Consider the following 15,872-nt stretch of genomic DNA (forward strand, 5'->3'; position numbering starts at 1 on the left):
AAAGATAGACACCTGCAGACCTGCTTCACCGCCTGTGAAGCAACTCCCTTGCATGTGGGGAGCTGGGGACTCTAACCGGTATCCTTATGGAGGTCCTTTCGCTTTGCGCCACCTGCACTTAACCCACTGTGCTACTGCCTGACTCCCAGGAATGAACCTTTTAACAGAGAGAGAGAGAGAGAGAGAGACTACATACAACAGCAGTACTGAAGCTTCCTTAGGTGGTACATGTGACAAAGCAGCACACTGTCCATACGAGCTATTTGCCTTCTCAAAGAAATGAACTTTTTTATGAATATAGTCTTCTTTCCTTTTAAAAAAATTGATTTAATAATAATTGAAAAAACTATAGGATAAGAGGGAAACAATTTCGTATAATTCCCACCATATTACATCCCCTCCACTGAAAGCTTTCCTATTCTTTATCCCTTTGGGATTATGGACCCAGGATCATGATGGGGATGTAGAAGGTGGAGGTCTGGTTTCTGTATTTGCTTCTCTACTGGACATGGGCATTTTGGCAGGTCAATACATACTCCCAGCCTGTTTCTATCTTTCCTAGTGAGATAGGTCTCTGGATAGGTGGGGTTCCAGGACATACTAGTGATGTCATCTGCCCAGGGAAATCAGGTTGATATCATGGTAGCATCTGAAAATTGGTGACTGAAAACATTAAGATATAATGCAGAACTTCAAAAAAATTTTATATATAAAAAGGAAACACTGACAAAACCATAGGATAAGAGGGGTACAACTCCACACAGTTCCCACCACCAGAACTCTGTATCCCATTCCCTCCCCTGATAGCTTTCCTATTCTTTATCCCTCAAGGAGTATGGACCGAGGGTCCTTATGGGGTACAGAAGGTAGAAGGTCTGGCTTCTGTAAATGCTTCTCCACTAAACATGGGCACTGGCAGGTCGATCCATATTCCCAGCCTGTCTCTCTCTTTCCCTAGTGGGGCAGGGCTCCAGGGAAGTAGGGCACCATGACCTCCTGCATCTTCTATAAAGCCCATATTTTCCCAAGTCCTAGAACCTCTAGGCTGGGCCTCACTTTCCTGCATACTCCCCTCAATTCATACCAAATGATATTGCACCTCCTGATCCCAACCTAATCAATGCAACACATATCACCTCGGCATGCTTCACTTTGGACTGTGTCCAGAGATGTCAAGCATGAAATGTGAACCCTTCACCCTCATTACTCAGGTGAGACCTTTCCTTTCTCATAGGATTCTCTAATTTCATTTTGGCTGGTTCATTTCCTAAGAACAATTTGTTTAATAATCAGAAACCTAAAGATAAGAATAGAGTAGAGGGACCAGGTGGTGGTGCACCTGGTTGAGCGTACATGTTACAGTGCACAAGGAGCCAGATTCAAGCCCCTTGTCCCCACCTGCAGGGGAAAAGCTTCACAAGCAGTGAAGCAGGGCTGCAGGTGTCTCTCTGTCTCTCTCCCTCTCTATCACCCCCTTCCCTCTCAATTTCTGACTGTCTCTATCCAATAAATAAAGGTTTGTAAAAAAATTTAAAAATGTAAAAAAAAAAAAAAAAAGAATAGAGTAGATGGGATTTGGGGTCTCCATCTTGGAAAAAGCTAGGAAGTCTATTGTAGGTATATTCCAAGGGGGCCATGACTTTAGTAATTTTTGCCTGAGTCCTACAGCTTATGAAATACTGCCAAAAATTTAAGAAAAGAAATCACACTGGATAGATTGATTTATTTGTTTGTTTGTTTGTTGATTTATTACCATGATAGTTATAGATGGGGCTCACTGTTCCCACAGGGCCTTTTCTCTCTCCCACATACACCCTTTTTTTAAAAACTGGATCGATTTTTCAATTATATGAGATATTGAAGCTTTGTAAGACAGCTAAAGTAATTCAAGGATGTTCAGTACTTGTAAATGCTTATCATGGACATGAAGGAAAGCTACAGATCAGTGCAATGCAAAATTTAGCCCTGAATATTTGTACCGAATACATCTATTTTCTAGGGACCACTATTTCCAAAGGGTTGATGTTCCAGCAGGAGTCTTGGCAGGATGTCTGGAAGAATTTTTATCATCTTAATCCTTTGTAGGATATAAAAATAAAGAATTAACATATTTGCACTGAAAAGAAAGGATTGTTTCTGATTTTATAGTGTGAGGGAGCAAAATTCATCCTATCCCCATCTGGGTTCATGGGTGAAAAAGTAATCAAATGAGTATGAGGCATATTGATAATGGAAAAGTAATGGAAAAATGTATTAATTAATGTGGGGGGTTACAATTATGTATCTGTTATATTATAATATCTTGAATGCAGAGAGAATTTATTTTCAAAGATAAGTCTTCAGAGAGTTTGTGGTGTTGAAAGCTCAAGGTGTGAGTGGTAAAGATAAAATAAAAGTAATGATTATTTTCATTTAGTTCTGAAAAAAAAAGGGTGACTTCTGAAGTAGCTTTGTAAGGGGGCAGTAGTAACTTGTTTGCAGGCTAATGGGCTTGTATTCTTGTATTCTTTTTAAATTAAAAGGATGAAAATATTTCAAAGATGAAAATATCATTCTGATGGATTTGTGGTAGTGTAATTAGAGAGATATCTTATATCCAAAGGACATAAAAATATAATTCAAAAGAACATGTGTGCTTCTATGTTCAGAAAACAAAAGCAACCTAAATGCCCATTGACAGATGACTAGATAAAGAAGTTATGGGACATATATGGTGGAGTAGTATTATGCAATTTTTTTTTAATTTTAATTTTTTATTTATAAAAAGGAAACACTGACAAAACAATAGGATAAGAAGGGGTACAACTCCACACAACTCCCACCACCAGAACTCCGTATCCCATCCCCTCCCTGATAGCTTCCCTATTCTTTATCTCTGGGAGTATGGACCCAGGGTCATTATGGGGTGCAGAAGGTGGAAGGCTCGCTGAACATGGGCATTGACAGGTTGATCCATACTCCCAGCCTGTCTCTCTCTTTCCCTAGTAAGGTGGGGCTTTAGGGAATTGGGGCTCCAGGACACATTGGTGGGGTTGTCTGTCCAGGGAAGTCTGGTTGACATCATGCTAGCATCTGGAACCTGGTGGCTGAAAAGAGAGTTAACATATGAAGCCAAACAAATTGTTGACTAATCATGAACCTAAAGGCTGGAATAGTGCAGATGAAGATTTGGGGGGGTCTCCATTTTGTAGATAGCTACCAGGCCTATTTTAGTTATATTCCAAAGGACCTGTTACTATACTCGTTTTTTTTTTTTACCCTGAGCCTGAAACCCGATATATAGGTGGATCCAAGTTACAGTGTGGGGAGATTATGTCATCGCTGGAAAAAGGACCAGAAAACTGGATCAGGAAAGAGAGTAGCTCTCAATATAAGAAAGGTGTATAAATATTGTTCACTGTAAACCCCATCAATTTGATGTGATCTGGGGCCCATGTTCAGCTTAGGAGCCTATGTGACCTCTGCATACCTCTGGATCTGAGCTCACTTTTTTTTTATGATTTTTTTTTTTTTTTTTAGTTTAAGAAAGTATTAATTAACAAAACCATAGGGTAGGAGGGGTACAATTCCACATAATTCCCACCACCCATTCTGCATATCCCACCCCCTCCCCTGATAGCTTTCCCATCCTCTATCCCTCTGGGAGCATGGACCTAGGGTCATTGTGGGTTGCAGAAGGTAGAAGGTCTGGCTTCTGTAATTGCTTCCCCGCTGAACATGGGCGTTGACTGGTCAGTCCATACTCCCAGTCTGCCTCTCTCTTTCCCTATTAGGGTGTGTCTCTGGGGAAGCTGAGCTCCAGGACATATTGGTGGGGTCTTCAGTCCAGGGAAGCCTGGCCAGCATCCTGATGACATCTGGAACCTGGTGACTGAAAAGAGAGTTAACATACGAAGCCAAACAAGTTGTTGAGCAATCATGGACCCAAAGCTTGGAATAGTGGAGAGGAAATGTTAGGGGGATACTCACTGCAAACTCTAGTGTACTTCTGCTTTCAGGTATATATTTTGCATTAGTTTATGGATACGTGTGAACATAAGCTCTCTCTCACAGAAACTGGTGTATATCTAGGTTTTGGGACTTTGTTAGAAAGTGAACCACCTGAGATGGAAATAGAGTATACTATGAAAGGAAAGGTCTCACCCGAGTAATGAAGCTGAAGGGTTGTCATTCCACATGTGAAGTCTCTGGACACAGTCTGAAGTGAAGCATGTTGAGGTGGCAATCGTTGTGTTGGTTAGGTTGTGATCGGCAGATGCAATATTATTTGATATGGACTGGGAGAGGCATATGGGAAAGTGGGCCCTACCCAATGGTTCCAGGACTGGGGGAAGTAGCGGCTTTATAGTGGAGATGTGAGGTTCCTGCTGTCTTAGGGTTCGAAAAGACAATCGATAGTTAATGTTATCATCACAATATTTGGTAATTGGGTTAACTTTGAAAAGTCCCTTTGTTAGGGTTTGCTGTACAGTACCTAGTATCTTGTATATATCTGTGCTATTGGTTGCTTCTGTTCTACTTGGTCTAGGCTTTTGAGAGAGTCTGCATATCAGTTACACAGCCTATATACTGAAAAGATTCAGTCTGTGTCTTGAAAAACTTCAAGACATACAATAAATTTTCCCCCTCTCGTATTAATTAACTAGTGATTTATATGACTACATTTTAATAGTAGTGCAAATAAACACCATTCCCACCACCAAAAGACTGTGAACCATCCCTCCCACCCACTCCCACCCCCCACTGTCCCAGGAAGCTGCATGTCTACTCATTACCACAGGGTTTTTACTTTGGTGCTCTACTTACAATTTGGTCAGGTCCTGCTTTTAGTTTCCCTTTCAGATCTTCTTAGTCAACTTCTGTTGATGAGTGGGATCATCCCATACTCATCTTTATCTTTCTGACTTAGCTCACTTAACATAATTCATTCTGGCTCTGTCCAAGATGAGTCTGAGAAGGTGGGTTCATTGTTCTTGATAGCTGCATAGTATTCCATTGTATATATATACCACAGCTTTCTCAGCCATTCATCTGTTGTTGGGCACCTGGGTTGCTTCCAGGTTTTAGCTATTATGAATTGTGCTGCTATGAACATAGGAGTACACACCTCTTTTTGGTTGGGTGTTATGGAGTCCTTGGGGTATTACCCCAGGTGAAGAATTACTGGATCATTTGGAAGGTCCATGTCTAGCCTTCTGAGAGTTTTCCAGACTGCTCTCCACAGAGGCTGTACCAATTTACATTCCCACCAGCAATGTAAAAGGGTTCCTCTGTCCCCACAACCTCTCCAGCATTTGTTACTTCTGTCCATTTTGATATATGCCATTCTTACAGGAGGGAGGTGTTATCTTAGTGTTTTCTTAATTTGCATTTCTCTGACAATCAGGACCTAGAGCAGTTTTTCATATGTTTGTTAGCCTTTTGGATCTCCTCTGTAGTGAATGTTTTGTTCATGTCCTCTGCCCATTTTTGGATGGGGTCATTTGCTTTTTTGGTGCTAAGTTTGCTGAGCTCTTTATATATTTTGGTGATTAGTTTCTTGTCTGATGTCTGGCATGTGAAGATCTTCTCCCATTCTGTGAGGGGTCTCTTTGTTTGTTTAATAGTTTCTTTGGATGTGCAGAAGCTTTCAATTTGATGTAGTCCCATTGGTTTGTTTTTGCTTTAGTCTTCCTTGCGATTGGGTTTGATTCATCAAAGATGTCCTTGAAGTGTAGGTGGGAAAGTGTTTTACCAATGTTTTTCTCTAAGTATTTGATTGTTTCTGGTCTGACATCTAGGTCTTTGATCCATTTGGAGTTGATTTTTGTTTCTGGTGAGATAAAGTGGTTCAATTTCATTCTTCTACATGTTACAACCCAGTTTTCCCTACAATATTTTTATTGAAGAGAGCCTCCTTTTTCCATTTAATCCTTTGGGCCCCCTTATCAAAGATTAGATGTCCGTAGGTGTGGGGATTTATTTCTGGGCTTTCAATTCTGTTCCACTGGTCTGTGTGCCTATTTTTGTTCCAGTACCATGCTATTTTAATGATGATGGATTTATAATATAGTTTAAGGTCTGGGAGTGTGATGCTTCCATTTCTGTTTCTTTTCCTCAAGATGGTTTTGGCAATTCTAGGTGTTTTCAGGTTCCAGATAAATGATTATAGTGTTTGTTCTATTCTCTTAAAGAAGCTTGGTGGAACTTTGATGGGTATTGCATTAAATTTGTATATGGCTCTGGAGATAATATTCATTCTGATGATATTTATTCTTCCAATCCATGAGCATGGGATATCTTTCCATTTCTCGGTATCAGTTTCTATTTCCTTGAGTAGTGACTCATAGTTTTCAGTATATAAGTCTTTCACTTCTTTGGTCAACTTTATTCCTAGGTATTTGATCGATTTTGCTGAAACAGTAAATGGGAGTGATTTCTGGATGTCTTCTTCTTCAGATTTAGTGTTTGCATAAAGAAATGCCACTGATTTTTGTACATTGATTTTGTAGCCTGATACCTTGCTATATTGCCTAATAACTTCCAGTAGTTTTCTGCTGGATTCTTTAGGTTTTTATATGTATACTATCATATCATCTGCAAATAGTGAGAGCTTGACTTCTTCCCTTCCAATCTGTATTCCTTTGATTTCTTCTCTTGCCTGATTGCTATGGCAAGAACTTCCAATACTATGTTGAAGAGTAACGGTGACAGTGGACAGCCCTGTCTAGTCCGCGATCTGAGTGGGAATGCTTTCAGCTTCTGTCCATTGAGTATGATGTTGGCTGTAGGTTTGCTATATATAGACTACACTATCTTGAGGAATTTCCCATCTATTCCCATTTTTTGTAGAGTTTTGAGCATGAATGGGTGTTGGATTTTGTCAAAAGCTTTCTCTGCATCTATTGAAATAATCGTGTGGTTTTTGGCTTTGCTTTTATTGATGTGGTGAATGACATTGATTGACTTACGGATGTTGAACCAGCCTAGCAATCCTGGGATGAATCCCATTTGGTCGTGATGAACAATCTTTTTGATATGTTGCTGTATCCGGATGGCCAAGATCTTGTTTAATATTTTGGCATCTATGTTCATCAGAGATATTGGTCTGTAGTTTTCCTTTTTTGTTCTGTCCCTATCAGCTTTTGGTATCAGGGGGATGTTGGCTTCATAGAAGGTGGAAGGGAGTATTCCTGTTTCTTCAATCTTATGGAAAATCTTAAGAATTATGGGTACTAACTGTTTCCTGAACGTTTTGTAGAATTCGTTTGTGAAGTCATCTGGTCCAGGACTTTTGTTGTTGGGGAGGTTCTTAATAACGGTTTCAAATTCTTTGTCTGTGATTGGTGCATTTAAATTTTGTAGTTCTTCTTGGTTCAGTTTTGGAAGGGCATATGCTTCTAGGAATTGTTCCATTTCTTCCAGATTCTCTAGCTTGGTGGCATATAGTTCTTTATAGAAGTTTCGCAGGATTCTCTGGATTTCTGTGGTGTCAGTTGTGATATCTCCTCCATCATTTACAATTCTATTACTTTGAGTCTTCTCTCTTTTTTGTTTGGTGAGTCTGGCTAGGGGTTTGTCAATTTTTTTTAATCTTTCAAAGAACCAAAATTTGCTTCATTGATCTTTTGTATGGTTCTTTTATTTTCGATGTTATTCATTTCTGCTCGAACTTTAGTGATTTCTGTCCTTTTGGATGCTCTAGGGTTCCTTTGTTCCTCTTCCTCTAAGTCCTTGAGGTGTGCAGTAAGGTCATTCACTTGAGCTTCTTCTTGGTGTTTAATATGTGATTGTATGATTATAAGTTTCCCTCTCAGTACTGCTTTAGCTGTGTCCCAAATATTTTGATAGGTTGTGTCTTCATTTGTTTCCAGGAACATTTGAATTTCCTGCTTGAGTGAATCTCTGACCCAGTGGTTCTTAAGGAATATGTTGTTTAGTTTCCAAATTCTGTGACTTTTAATAATTTTCTGTTTTGTTAAATGATAGTTTTACTCCACTGTGGTCTGAGAAGATACTTGGGATGATTTCAATGCTCTTGAATTTATTGATGCTGTCTTTGTGGCCTAACATGTAGTCTATCCTTGAGTATGTGTTATATGGATTTAAAAAGAAGGTGTATTCCAGTTTTTTGGGGTGAAGGACTCTGAAAATGTCCAAGAGGTCTAGTCTGTCAATCTCTTCTTTCAGTTCACTTGTGTCTTTGTTAGTTTTCTGCTTTGTTGATCTGTCTAAGTGTTATAGTGGGGTATTGAAGTCTCCCACTATTATTGTATTACTATTGATATATTTTTGACATTCTTTCAGTAAGTGCTTGACGTATTTAGATGGTCCCTCATTGGGTGCATAGGTGTTAATAATTGTTAAGTCTTTTTGGCTGATTGATCCTCTAATCATTATGTAATGTCCTTGCCTATCTTTTATTACTTTCTTTAATTTAAAATCTATCGTGCCTGAGATGAGAATGGCTGTTCCTGCCCTTTTTTGTTGTCCATTAGCCTGTATGATAGTTTTCCATCGTTTCACTTTAAGTCTGTGTTTATCTTGTTGTGACAGATGGGATTCTTGCAAGCAGCATATGGTTGAATTATGTTTTCTGATCCATCCCCCAACTCTTTGCCTTTTGATGGGTGAGTTTACGCCATTGATATTTATTGATATTATGAATTTAATGTACTGTAGTGCCATTGTTCAAAAAAATTTTTTTTTGTTTGCTCTGATATATTGCCAGTATTGTAGTGATGTTCTTATTTATAAGAGGTCTTTTGGAACCTCTTTCAGGGCCGGTTTGGTGATGGTTGCCTCCTTTTAGTGTTGTTTGTCTAAGAAGGTTTTGATCCCTCCATCTAGTTTGAATGAAAGTCTAGCCAGGATATATTATCCTTGGTTGAAATCCTTTGTCATTCAGGGTTCGATAGATATCTTGCCATTCTCTTCTGGCTTTTAGAGTTTGAGTGGAGAAGTCTGCAGATAATCTTATGGGTTTTCCCTTGTATGTGACTTTTTGTTTCTCTCTTGCAGCCTTTAGGATCCTTTCTTTATCCTTACTTCTTCTCATTGTGACTATGATGTGTCTTGGTGTCTTCAGGTCTGGGTTGATTCTGTTTGGTACTCTCTGGGCCTCTTGAATCTTGATGTGCTTTCTGTTATTAAGGTCTGGGAAGTTTTCTTCTATTATTTCCTCTAGAATTTTTGCTTCCCCTTCCTCTCTTTCTTCCTCTGGCAGGCCAATTACATGAATGTTACTTTTTTTGAGATCATCCCATATGTCTCTGTTGTTGTTTTCAGTGTCTCTCAATCTCTTTTTAAGCTCTTTCACTTCTTTCTTCATTTTCTCTAACTCATCCTCTGTCTCACTAATTCTGTTTTCTGCTTCTGTTTGTCTGCTTTCCCTTGCCTCAGCTTCTTTCTTCATTACAGCTATTTCAGCTTTAAGTTCTCTAATTGCCTCAAGATAATCACTATTTTCCTTGGGGGTCTCAACTATTGTTTCCCTAATACTGCCATTCCTTTCCTCCAATGTTGTTTTCATTTCTGTTATTAATAAGTTTATTATTGCTTGCATACTTTTCTTATCTATGGTTACTTCTGGCTGATTTGTAGTTTCTTCTGGGCTCTTGTCTTCATTCATTGGAGTAGCAGTTTTATTTTTTTTTTGATCTACCCATTTTTTTGATTTATGTTTTTCTTTTTTTTATGCTCTATTGTTCCTCAGTTGTTGTGTCTTGAGTAAAATCAACACTGTACTAAATACCTTTATGACAATTAAACTTACCAACCTCAGGAATTACAATAGCAACTGAAGCAAGTATTAAAGCAGTTTAATCGTTACCAGTTAGCCAAACAATTTCTCCAGTCTGTGAAAGAATAGTAACCAAATCCCAGTGAAGAAGGAAGAGAAAAAAAAAATAAAAGAAGGGATAGCAAGAATAGACAGTTATGCAAGTCTACTATCTACTGTTTATTCTAGGGGTAACAAGAGGGGAAAGGGTACTAGAGCAGAGATACACACATAGAGAGTCCACTCTGAGTCAGAATTCTTCCCCAAAATAATTCCCAAATGTGTATCAGTGTATTCAAAAAAGCACACTGTTTGGTGGTGTGGGGGCTGGAGCCTGTGGCTTTGGGAGCTGTAGGATTAAGGAAGAAAGGATGACAAGAATGAGAAAAAGAATAAAAAAAGAAAGAGAGAGATAAAAAAGAAAAAGATAAGAAAAAGAACAGTTATAAAAGAGTGGTGAAAGGAGTTTTTAATTAATTTATTTATTTTTAATTATTTAGTTAGCTATGCGGGGTGAGTTGAGGGGGTTGGCTACTTAGAAAGAAAAAAGGCTAGAGGTTTCAGAAGGGTATAGACTTAGAATGAATGATACTCCCTCGTGGGACAGGAATTTGGTAAAGACAGAAGCTCAGCAGGGGATTCTGCTAGGAGCTGGTCCCCAGGGACTGGTTAGGGGTTGGGGGTGGGGGGGAAGGGGGAGGCAGTGTGCTTAATAATTAAAAGGAAAAAAAAATTTTTTGTTCCCTTTTATTCTACTCTAATTCTTAACCCAAATTAAGTTATAGTCAGCTCCTTGGTGTCACCGCTAGGACCCCTTATTGACTGGCCTACTAAAGACAGAAAATCCTACCGTTTCCAGAAGATGTGATCAGAGCTCAAGCCACTAGCAGCTTCTCAGTCCTCCATCTCCCGGGAACCCCCCAGTACTATACAATTTAAAAAGATAATATTAGGGAGTCAGGCGGTAATGCAGCGGGTTGAGCGCAGGTGGCGCAAAGCACAAGGACCAGAGTAAGGATCCTGGTTCGAGACCTCGGCTCCCCACCTGCAGGGGAGTCCTTTCACAGGTGGTGAAGCAGGTCTGCAGGTGTCTATTTTTCTCTCCCCCTCTCTCTTCCCCTCTTCTCTCCATTTCTCTCTGTCCTATCCAACAACAATGACATCAATAACAACAACAATCAAACAAGGACGACAAAAGGAAATAAATAAATAAATTATTTAAAAAGATAATATTAGATATAACTCTTCTGGTAGAGCATACATGTTACCACGCACAAGAACCCAAGACCTGGAATCGAGACCCAGCCTCTAAACAAAGGGAAAGGAGCCTCATGAGGTTTACCAGTGCAGTGCTATCTGTCATTCTCTGTCTCTTCCTTCCTCTCTGATTCTTACCTCCAGTTGGAAAACAAAACAAAAACAAAAAGATATTATCTAGATGTGATAGCTGGAATCTCAAATATTTACTATTCACAACTCTTATTTTATAGTAATATATAGGTATTTTATTTCTTTCTTTTTAAATTTTGCCACGAAGTTTATCATTAGGTTTCATGACTTCACAATTCCAGACAGTAATTTTTTTCCAATTCTCATTCTCACTCCCCTTTCTTTTATTTTGTGGTGGAGACAGTGACATAAAAAAGGAAAGAGAGGGAGAAAGAGAAACATCTAGGGACTGGGTGGTGACACTTAATGGTTGAGCGCACAGGTTACAATGCACAAAGACCGGGTTTCCAGCCTCCCGTCTGCACCTGCAGGGGGAAAGCTTCAAGAGTGGTGAAGCAGAGTTGCAGGTGTCTAGCTCTCTCCCTCTCTATCACCCCCTGCTTCTCAGTTTCTGGCTGTCTCTAGCCAATCAATAAAGATAATTTTTAAAAAATTAAAAAGAGAAAGAAACACCTAGGGGGCTGGGAGGTAGCTCAGCGGATTAAACACACATGGAGCAAAGCGCAAGGACTGGCATAAGGATTTGGGTTTGAGCCCCCGGCTCCCCATCTTCAGGGGGGCGGGTCGCTTCGCAAGCGGTGAAGCAGGTCTGAAGGTGTCTATCTTTCTCCCCTCCTCTCTGTCTTCCTCTCTCGATTTCTCTCTGTCCTGTCCAACAACAACAACAGCTATAACAACAATAACAACTACAACATGGGCAAGAAAATAAGAATAGCCTCCAGGAGCAGTGGATTCATAGTGCCAGCACTGAGTCTCAGCAATAACCCTAGAGGCAAAAAAAAAAAAGAAGAAAAAGAAAAAAAAAACACCTATAGCACCCCTCTGCTAACCATGAAGTTTCCCCCCATAATTGGGGACTGAAAGTTTAAACCCTAATCTTTGTGTATATTAACATGTGCCTTCTAAGGGTTGTGCCACGTATAGCACCTAATATGTAAATTCCTATAAATCCAGGAACAATATTATAATGACCTTATTTTGCATGTAAAATTATTTTATACTACTCTAAACATTTTTTAAAGTTTCCTTAAAGAGGATTCATAGTTCTCAGTTTACATACATTTCTATTTTTTTGTTAGAATATCTACATTGAAAGCAGAGCAATATTATAGACAGTAATAAAGAATGACTTTATCTCTGTTTTGTTTTTAACATCTGTATTTAGCATAACTGGACAGTCTGGAATGAAAATGTTCTTCCTCTAAATGAAATCTGTTTATTAGAGCACTAGCCTCACAAAAGTATTTGTGATTAAATATTATTAAATCTACTTAATAACCTCTAACAGAAATAATTTGATCTGTATTATTCTTTAGTGAGCTCGGAATATCAACTCAATTTTGAATATGAAATGGGTATCTAGATTTAAAAAATCCACACAATATCAGATGAAAGAACCAAAGATAATGTTCTTATAATCTACTGCCATAAAAAATAAAACCCACATAGTTACAGACATAAAATATATACACTGAAAGGGTTTTCACACTTAAGATTCAATAGCTCAAAAACAAACAAAAAAATTATAGAATGAAAAACTCAGAAATAAAATTACTTGCATCCCCATGGTACTTCTATTAAACTTTTATAAAATTTTTTAAAGATATTATGATTTATTTTTTTAGTTTATTTATTTATTTATTTATTATTGTATAGAGACAGAGAGAAATTGAGAAGGAGGAGATAAAGAGAGGGAGAGAGACAAAGGTACACCTGCAGCCCTGCTTCACCACTAGTGAAGCTCACCCCTGCAAATGGGGACCAGGGGCTTGAACTGGTGTCGTTATACACAGTATTGTGTGCAATTAACCAGGTGCACCACTACCTGGCCCTGTATCCTAATTTCTTATTTCAGCATTACTGAAAGAAGAAAAATTTGATGACATACATTTAAAATGATGATGATTTAATTTTTATATTACCTGGATGCAAAATTAGAAATTAATTGGAATTACTCTAATTAAAATATTGTTTATATAACTACTGCTTAGCCTACTTTAACAGCTCATAAAATTAAATCCAGCCTCTACATATATGCAAAATGAAGTTAAAAGAAAAGTAGATAATAAAATGCTACACTTTGCTATATTTGAAAAAGGAAATTGGCCAGTAATTAATATTGGATTAAAATGACATGCAAAGCTAGATTCAAATGATTATAAAGATTCATATCTTAAAATGAGAACTTTTCATAAGTAATGTATAAATTTAAAGTAACTTTAATAAAAACATAATATTGGTATGGATGTTTTCTGTACTATTAATGATAATTTTAAATTAAAATGAAAATAAGGATGAATGAAATTTCTAAAGCTGGGAGCAGGCAGTGATGCACCTAGTTAAGTGAATATATTACAGTGAACAAGGACCCAGGTTCAAGACCCTTGTTCCCACCTGCAGGGGAGAAGCTTCACAAGGGTTAAAATAGGTCTGCAGGTGTCTCTTTCACTCTCTATCTCCCCTTCCTCTGTCAATTTCTCTCTGTCTCAATTCAATAATTAATAAATAAAATTTTAAAAAGAAAGCTATTACTAAAAATATATCTTTATTTTTAAAAATTCCTAAAACCATTGAGGAGAAATTATAATCATAAAAAAGAATTTACTAATTAAAAGCTGCTAAAAAGACACTTTAAAAATGTGAATATATATAGGCTGTGTATTTGATATGCAGACTCTCTCAAAAGCCTAGACCAAGTAGATCAGAAGCAACCAATAGCACAGCTATATACAAGATACTGGGTACTGTACAGCAAACCCTAACAAAAGGACTTTTCAAAGTTAACCCAATTACTAAATAATGTGATGATGACATTAACTATCGATTGTCTTTTTGAACCCTAAGACAGCAGGAACCTCACATCTCCACTATAAAGCCTCTACTCCCCCCAGTCCTGGAACCTTTGGATATGGCCCACTTTCCCGTATGCCTCTCCCAATCCATATCAAATAATATTGCATCTGCCAATCACAACCTAATCAACATGACTGCCACCTCAACATGCTTCACCTCAGACTGTGTCCAGAGACTTCACGTGTGGAATGACCACCTTTCAGCTTCATTACTCAGGTGAGACCTTTCCTTTCATAGTATACTCTAATTTCATCTCAGGTGGTTCACTTTCTAACAAAGTCCCAAAACCTAGATATACACCAGTTTCTGTGAGAGAGAACATATGTTCACATGTATCCATAAACTACTGCAAAACATATACCTGAAAGCAGAAGTACACTAGAGTTTGCAGTGAGTACCCCCCTAACACTTCCTCTCTACTAGTCCAAGCTTTGGGTCCATGATTGCTCAACAATTTGTTTGGCTTTGTATGTTAACTCTCTTTTCAGTCACCAGGTTCCAGATGCCATCAGGATGCTGGCCAGGCTTCCCTGGACTGAAGACCCCACTAATGTGTCCTGGAGCTCTGCTTCCCCAGAGACCCACCCTACTAGGGAAAGATAGAGGCAGACTGGGAGTATGGACTGACCAGTCAACGCCCGTGTTCAGCGGGGAAGTAATTACAGAAGCCAGACCTTCTACCTTCTGCAACCCACAACGACCCTGGGTCCATGCTCCCAGAAGGATAGAGGATGGGAAAGCTATCAGGGGAGGGGGTGGGATATGGAGATTGGGTGGTGGGAATTGTGTGGAGTTGTACCCCTCCTACCCTATGGTTTTGTTAATTTATCCTTTCTTAAATAAAAAAAAAAATGTGAATACAGGGAGTCGGCGGTAGCGCAGCGGGTTAAGCGCACATGGCACAAAGTGCAAGGATGGGGGTAAGGATCCCGGTTCAAGTCCCCAGTTCCCCACCTGCAGGGGAGTCACTTCACAAGTGGTGAAGCAGGTCTGCAGGTGTCTCTCTTCCTCTCTATCTCCCCCTTCTCTCTCAATTTCTCTCTGTCTCTATCCAATAATAAATAAATAAAATTTAGAAATATAAATAAATAAATAAAAATGTGAATATTGGCAAATAGGTCAATAGAATAGCAAGATCCAGGAAAAAAGCATTAAATATGAAAAATATAATTTCAAAATTTTACAAAATTTTCTCTGAATGACAAAGCAGCCTGAGTGCAGTGGAAAGTACATAACCCAGGCTCTATCAAAAAGAAGAAAGAAAAGAAAGAATGGGAAGGAAGGAAGGAAGGAAGGAAGGAAGGAAGGAAGGAAGGAAAGAAGGTAGGAAGGAAGGAAAAAGAAAAAGGAAAGAAAGGAAGAAGGGAAAGTAGGAAGGAACGAACGAACGAACAGACGAAGGAAAGGAGGGGAAGAGGAGAAAGTATAATGATTATGTCAAGGACTTTCATGTCTGAGGTTCCAAACTTCAATCTCTGGCACGACTATAAGCCAGAACTAAGTAATGCTCTGGTAAAAAGAAGGGGGTAGAGGGCAATTGAGAGGGAGTCAAACAGTAAGGAAAGAACATTATCATCTGTTTGTGTGTACTGGGCGTTATGTTTATCAAGGCCACAGCAATAACAGAAAAGCATTTTATATTCAGACAGTATCAGAAAGTGGGCTTGAGACAGAATCAACACTCTAAATTCAGAAATTATTCAGTCAAACTTTTATTTAATTATTTAAATCTTTAATTCACTTTATTCATACTTCATACTTCTTCTAGCGTTTGCCCTTCTTCCACAGCCAGTCAACAGGTCAGGTTGAA

Source organism: Erinaceus europaeus, chromosome 11 (genome assembly GCF_950295315.1).
Source record: "Erinaceus europaeus chromosome 11, mEriEur2.1, whole genome shotgun sequence".
In the NCBI taxonomy this organism is placed as follows: domain Eukaryota; kingdom Metazoa; phylum Chordata; class Mammalia; order Eulipotyphla; family Erinaceidae; genus Erinaceus; species Erinaceus europaeus.